An 8,103-nucleotide genomic window follows, 5' to 3' on the forward strand; every position below is an offset into this window, starting at 1 on the left:
CATATTTATAAATTATTTTTTAACGATATAAGAATATATGTAAATGATAGATAAAATATGGGAAAATGCTATTTTAGTCCTACAATTTTTTTTGTTTGTTTTAAAATGATTTTTATATTTTTTTAAGTTTAGGGCCTTAAAATCGATTTTTATGGTTTTAAAAGCACTCTTATCAGAAAAGTGAAGGTGTAACTCGGTTACCCTTGAATAGAACAGTCATGCTTTCATCGTCCCACTTTTCAAAGTCGGAGACTAGGTTTTCAATTTTGATTCTAACCCTTACGATTACTTTTGGAATGGAAAATAAAAGTTGTGACCTCAATGAGGTTTCTTGTGTGTTGGTCTTTCTCCTTTGAAGTTTCTTATGTGTGGTTAACGAATATGATAAAACCATGTTTCCCCCTTTTCAACTTTCCTGGTGACAGGAAATGACCGAAGTAGTTTATCAACTGAAGACCAAGATTCATTCGAAGTCGAGACTTAACTAATTGTTACATTGTTGATGAAATCAAATCATATAGATCCATGAATAAAAGGTCGGAGTTAGTGTTTTTAAATGGATGATTACCTATTGAATGGTTTGATTTCAATTGATTTGGTGTGGTGACTAGTGGTGGTTATCGAAGGTGAATGATAGTGATTTTGGGAGGTTAATGGAGGTGTTGTTTGGTTGATCAGAGGTCAATAGAGGGGAAAGGAATGGAGAATGAGTGTATGTGTTGGTGTGACCATATATTTATTAAATTATTATTTAACTAATTATTAGTTAATAAATAATATAAAATCTGAAAAAGAAAAGACAAAGAGTAATATAGTTTTTTCAAGCGTGCGATGGATAAAAAACACAACAAAATCATACTACAAAGATGGTCTGTGTATAAAAAATTTGTTATAAATCAAACACATAATTTTGACCAAACTATAAAAACAATTTCAATAATTTCACTTATTAAATATAGAATAAGAGAATGGAAAGATTTTCAAAGTGTTAAACTCACCCACAAAAGTGCATGGCATAGTATGAGATGATGAAAATCAACACCTATAAAATAAAGTCATGCTATGCTAATTATAACCGCATAAAATGAAATTAGATGCTGATTATAACCGCATAAAATGAAATTTGTTAGAAACCAAATATATAATTTTGACCAAACCGTAAAAACAATTTTAGTAATTTACACTTATTAAATATAGAATAAGAGAATGGAAAGATTGTCAAAATTGTTAAACTTGCCCACTAAAGTGTGTGGCATAGTATGAGATGGATGAAAAACGCCTATAAAATAAAGTCATTTTATGCTAATTATAACCGCATAAAATGGAATTAGACATGGCATAACTAACACATTAAAAATGTGTTTTAGGGAATTTAAAAATATATTTAACATTTCATAATTATTTTTTTAACTATTTAAGATAACCAAATGATTTCTAGCTTAGTGGTACCATGTGTTGTCTTTTTTTCTTGAAGTTGAAGGTTCAAGTTATGTGTGGAGTATAGGTGGATTTAAGAATAGTTAAAAAGTAAGTTAGATTCTACTGTTAAAAAAAAAATTAAAATAAATGATAAAATTATTTAAGATAACTATTATATTATATTATACAATATATTTAAAGCAAATGGCTTAGGAATATTATATTACTGGTGTTTCACAATTTGGCTAATTACTTTGTTATTTTCATGAATATTATCTTACTCGTGTTTGTTGATGTAAATTGTAAAAAGTCGAAAATAGTGTATTGTGTTGTTTCGCATTTTATGTTATTTTACTAAGTCATTTTGTATGCGAAGTGAAGATGTATAGACTTAGTATATTTTTTGTATGTTCCCTATAAAAAGGGACTTAGGCTAGAAGTAGAGACACGAAAGCAAAACACTCTTCTGCTTATTTTGTAATCAGTCTTAATCAATATAAGATCTGATTAATATTTACTCTTTGTGTTCTTCATCTTTAATCGTTCAAATCTATCTTTTCTTTTCTAAATTCTTGATAACAATTCTCATCAATTGGTATCAGAGCAGGATTCAAACTGCTTAGATCTGATTTTCGTATAAGAATCATTTGCTTTTTGAGTTACAAATTACTCAAAATTTTCCGCGCATTTTTGGTTTTGAAAATCACTGTTAATCTTCATATTTGAATTGATTCTGTATTTGAATTGTTAAGTCGAGTAATCGATTAGTGATTTGTGATCAATTCATTTGATCAAATTCTGAAATTCATCAAGTTTTCAAGTTTTTGGATATTTTCTGTGTTCATCAATGGCGAACTTCAACATGAATACAATGACTTCTTTCTCTCACTTGCTTGGTTCCTCAACCAAAATTCCGATGTTAATTCCAGAATACTATGATCAGTGTGCTGATAGAATGGAAGATTACTTAAATGGAATTGATGAAGAACTTTGGAATTGTATCGATGGAACGGTACAAGCTCCTGCTAATGTTCAATCAATTGGATCATCCACTACATCTACTGATGTTGAAGAACAACGAAAATGACTGAAGAATTATGAAAAGAGGTGCATGAGGGAACTAAGAGGTGCTCTACCTCCTGTGGTTTATAATTACATTCGTAGTTGTAAAACAGCCAAAGATATCTGGAATACTCTAAAAGAAAAGTATCAAGGTAGCGAAAAAACGAAGATCAACTCTGTGAAGCAATGTCTAGTTGAACTGAAGGAATTCAGACAAAAGGATACAGAAACTATCAAAAATTATTATGATCGTCTGAATGAGCTTATGTTTCGCTGCAATAGGTATGGTATCACTAGATCTCTCATGGAATTCAATTTAACTTTCATTATGGGTCTTCGCAAGGAATGGCGAAGTGTGAGCATGATGATTAAGAATCAACAAAGTTTTGATACAACTACATTGAATGATCTTTACAATCAACTGAAAACACATGAATGTGAGGTCACAGAAATGTATGAAGAATCAAAACAAGCTATTGGTGGTCCTTTGGATCTTGTTTCAAAGGTATCAGAAACTGATGAAAAAGATGGTTCAGATGAAGAAGGATTTTTGATGAACTCCGACGATGAAGCTGTAGCATTCTATTCAAACAACAGAGTTAAGAAGTTTTTCAAAAAGCCTTTTAATCCAAAAGGAAAGAATAGTGATGGGAAAAATGCTGTCACAAGAACTGGAGGGGAGGAGAGGAAGAAAATGGAGAAAATAGATGAAAAACAGAAAAATGCGAATGAAGAGAAAAAGTTGAAGGGTGATTCAGGAATTTACTGTCACTATTGCAATGGTGCGAATCATTTCGCAGCTGATTGCATGTTGCGAAAGAAAGAAGAGAAGAAAGAAAAAGTTAAAGATGAAGCATACTACTCCGAAAAGATTGAAGAATTACGTGCTAAGACCAAAGGAGTGTCTTTAGTTGCTAAGGGAGAATCTGCTGAAGAAGAAAGTGGAACTTATCAGATCTGGTCTTCAGGATCTGATGACGAGGAAATGAGGCATCCCACACATGGAGCAATGTTCGCAAGTTTTGAGGATTGCGAAGAGAACATTTCAGGGCGATGTTTTGTGTCTAAATCCACTGACAAGTCACCCATGACAACCAAGGTACGTGCAATTCTTGAATCTTTTAATATTCCTTTATCTGCTTATGATGCTGAAATTGTTTCATTTGATGATACTGTGGCTTATTTTGATTCTGTTATTGTGTATGCTAGTAATGAAGCTAAGAAATTAAATGTGCAACTTAGTGAGACACGAAGAGATTTAGAAATAAAGAAGAGCAGAGTTGAAAATTTGGAAATGCAAGTCAAAAATATAGATTGTGATAGGAATAATTTTACTAATGATGTTAGGTTGTTGCTAGCACAAAGAAACATATATTGTAATTCTGCAAAACGACTGTATGCAAAATTAACAGTTTTACATCATTCTTCTGATATTAGCAAAGAACAACATAGGAAACTTTTACCTTTTCTTGAGTATGAACGTGAAAAAGTTGATGTTGTTTCTTATGATTGCGAAAGTACAATTGCTCAATTTGACAAAATACCTGATGATAGATATTCATATGGTATTGTCAAAATTGATGAATTTTTGAATGCTGATGAATTGGTTAACATTGTCAATGAAAGTTTGACAAAGAGTGAACAAGTGAAAATCATAAAGAAAACCGAAAATTCAACTCTTGCCTCACAATTCAATTATGCTGATATTGATGAAAATTCTGATAATGTGAGTGAAATCAGTGAGATAGAAGAAGAAGAAGAGGTTGATTGTTCTCAATTGTCAATCATTAATATCACATCCAAGATCAAAGGTAAATAAATAATAGTTGATTCAATAGTATAGGATGAAATTGATAAATCTTCAACTTCGCAACATTGTAAGTTTGATAATGTGGAAGTTGAAAGCTGGAAATCTGATGACACTGATGAAAATAAAGAAGAAAAGAAAGTTTCAACTGAAACACCTCAAAGGGTTGTGGTTGATCAAGTGTTTGAAAATACAAAAGAATTTGACAAAATTTTAAATGACATAGGCACACATTATTTGGAAACCAACACAGTGGTATATCCAAATTTTGTATGTACTGATAAAACTATTTTTCCAAATCAAGTTTTTGTCACTACTGGAAATGCTGAGAAAGTTCATCCTGAGTTCAATAAAATGATTGAAAAAGATAATCAAAAGTCCACGACTGAAGGTTTTTTCGCAAATCAAAACACAGAAGAAAACAATTTAACCCAAAATCCTTATGTGTTTCAAAAACAAAATCATTACAAAAATGGGTGGTTAAAGGTGAAAAATCAAACAAAATTTTTGAAAAAGTTGAAAACTCAAAGGTTGAAGTGAAACTAAATTCTCATGAATTCAAATTGATGGTTGGAAACTATTCAACAGAAAATAATGTTTCAAAAAGAAAAGCAATATTCTGGCAAGTTGTGTCTAATGAAAAATCAAGAGATGAAAAGGAACAAATTTCAAAAACATCATCAAAATTTCAAAACAAAAACACACAAACATATTCAATTTTTCATAAACAAATAAACTCTGTTGACAAAGTTCCATATATTCGCAAATATGACAACAATCGAAAATTTGAGAATTCGCAAACATTTGCAAATAATCAAAAGTTTCAAAATGTTGGCAAATTCACGAATACTTCATCAAGTTTGAAGAACTCAACTCAAGTCAAAGTGAAATTTTCACCAAAACAACCAAATTTTCCAAATCCTTCAATATCAAAACCAACCAAAGTTTCATACACAAAAGGAAAATCTGATGTAAGTACGATCAATCATTGGTTTGAAGGGAAAGGAAAGAAATATCAAAGTGGGAAGTTTTCAGATGAACAAATAAAAAGTGCATTTCATAAGTTCACAAATAATTCTTCAATTGCTAGTGCATCATCTCATAATTCGCAACTTCCGGTTCAAAAATGGAAACCAGTTATCAAAAATGCGAATGTTGTGAAGGATAAGATTACAATTAATGGGAATCCAAAATTATTGAATGACTATATCTCAATATCTAGAACTGATGATGTTGATATAATGGATTCTGTTACAAACAAAGTGAAAACATGGTTTTAAATTCCAAAAATTTGTTTAATTCTACTAATGATGGACCCAATAAGTCTTGGGTTCCTAAATTTTTTCAATAAATACAAGTGATATGTGACGAGCAATATGATATGAAATGGTATATTGATAGTGGTTGCTCTCGTCATATGACTGGAAGAAAGGAAAATTTGCGAGATTACAGAAGATTGGAAAATGTTGGAGTAGTCAAATTTGGAAATAATCACAAGTGTCAAGTGAAAGGGTATGGGAAAATCACAAATGGAAACTTCACAGTAAACAGAGTTGCCTATGTTGATGGACTTCAACATAATTTGATAAGTGTATCACAACTTGTTGTGGGTACTGGAAATCAAGTTGTATTTAATGAAGAAGGAAGTATCATCTCAAATGCAAAGACAAATGAAATACTCCTCAAATCCAAAAGATATGGTGATATGTTTACACTGGACATCAAACCAATTGTGGGAAAACCAACTGTGTGTTTACTATCAAAAGCATCTAATGATCTCAGCTGGCTTTCGCATAGAAGATTGTCACATTTGAACTTTCGAAATATAAATAAACTTGTAACTGAAGATTTAGTTCGAGGGTTACCAGTACTAAAATTTGACAATGATTCTTTGTGTGCAGCTTGCGAACAAGGACAACAACATCGAAAAGGTCATCCAATTGTGATAGATTAAAAAATAGTAGATCCATTGGAACTTCTTCACATTGATCTATGTGGACCATCAACTGTTGCAACAATAAATAAAAAGCGGTATATTTTAGTTGTTGTAGATGATTTCTCTAGATTCACGTGGGTGTTTTTTCTCAGGTTAAAATCTGAAGTTGCTCAGACGATGATTGATTTTATCAAAAAGATTGAAATTAGTCTGAAGAAGAATGTACGAAAAATTAAAAGTGATAATGGTTCGGAGTTTAAAAATCAAACTCTTGACATTTTTCTCACAAGCAAAGGCATTTCGCATAATTTCTCATCACCATATACTCCACAGCAAAATGGTGTAGTTGAAAGAAGAAATCGATCTCTATGCGAAGCTACCAAAACCATGTTAACATATGCGAATCTATCTCAATATCTTTAGGCAGAAGCTGTGTCCACAACATGTTTTACTCAGAATCGATCATACATTCATCGAAGATTCAATGTTACTCCATATGAAATAATCAATAATCGGAAACCTAATGTAAAATTCTTTCGTGTTTTTGGTTGCAGGTGCTTTATTATGAATCTCAAAGATAATTTGTCCAAGTTTCAAGCTAAAGCTGATGAAGGCATCTTCTTAGGATATTCACAGAATTCAGTTGCATACAGAGTGCTTAATAAACAAATAAGAAAAATTGAAGAAACTTTCAATTTAACATTTGATGATTACTATCTTAAACAAATTGATAGTAAATTCGATAATAAACCAATACTTGTGGATTCAAATACTCAAATTGATAATTCTGAAATTAATGATTTTGATTATGACTTAATTTTCGGAATTCCTGACAGGGCAATTGATGTAGAAAATAACGCTCCTGATAATCAAACATCAGAATCCTCAAAACATACTGATGAATCAACGATAACTACAACATCGATAACTTGTGAAAGCACACCAAATGTTCATATGGAGGAGGAACACACAAGTATTCATGAAGATTGTCTGCCAACTTTTGAGGGGGAGAAAGAAATTATGAATCATCAAGTTGAGGGGGAGCATTCGCAAAATCAACAGGAACATCAAGTTGAGGGGGAGCATTCGCAAAATCAACAGGAACATCATTTTGAGGGGGGGGTATCAAAATGCAGATCATGTTGAGGGGGAGCATGATGAAATAGAGACAATTAATCTTGATAAAAATGCAGAATTTCATGAATTTAATGATAACTTTTCTGTTACAGGATCTGAAAATGAAGATATGTATGAAGATGCACCATTAGAATTTGATCCAAAATATCCACCACTTGAGAAATGGACAAGAAATCATCCAAAAGAACAGGTAATTGGTAATCCACAAGAAGGTGTGTTGACTAGAGCTCAACTTCGTGCGAAAAATAAGGTACTGAATGCAAACCAAGAACTTTGTATGTTTAATGTCTTTATTTCGAAAATAGAGCCAAAAACAGTAAAGAATGCTATGGAACACTCAGATTAGGTTGTTGCTATGCAATCTGAATTGGCAGAATTTGATCGAAACAAGGTTTGGAGATTAGTATCTAAACCTTCTGATGTTTCAATTGTTGGATTAAAATGGATTTTTAAAAACAAAACCGACAAAGATGGCAATATTATTCGAAATAAAGCAAGACTAGTGGTTAAAGGTTATTCGCAACAAGAAGGAATTGACTATGAAGAAACATTTCCACCTATTGCAAGACTTGAAGCAGTTCGCATATTTTTAGCCTATGCAGCTCACAAAGACTTTGATGTTTATCAAATGGATGTTAAATGTGCATTCTTAAATGGAAAACTCGAAGAAACAGTGTATGTTGAACAACCACCAGGATTTGTAAACAATGAGCATCCTGATCATGTTTATATTTTAGATAAA

This window comes from Lactuca saligna, chromosome 7 (genome assembly GCF_052625555.1).
Source record: "Lactuca saligna cultivar CGN05327 chromosome 7, ASM5262555v1, whole genome shotgun sequence".
In the NCBI taxonomy this organism is placed as follows: Eukaryota; Viridiplantae; Streptophyta; class Magnoliopsida; order Asterales; family Asteraceae; genus Lactuca; species Lactuca saligna.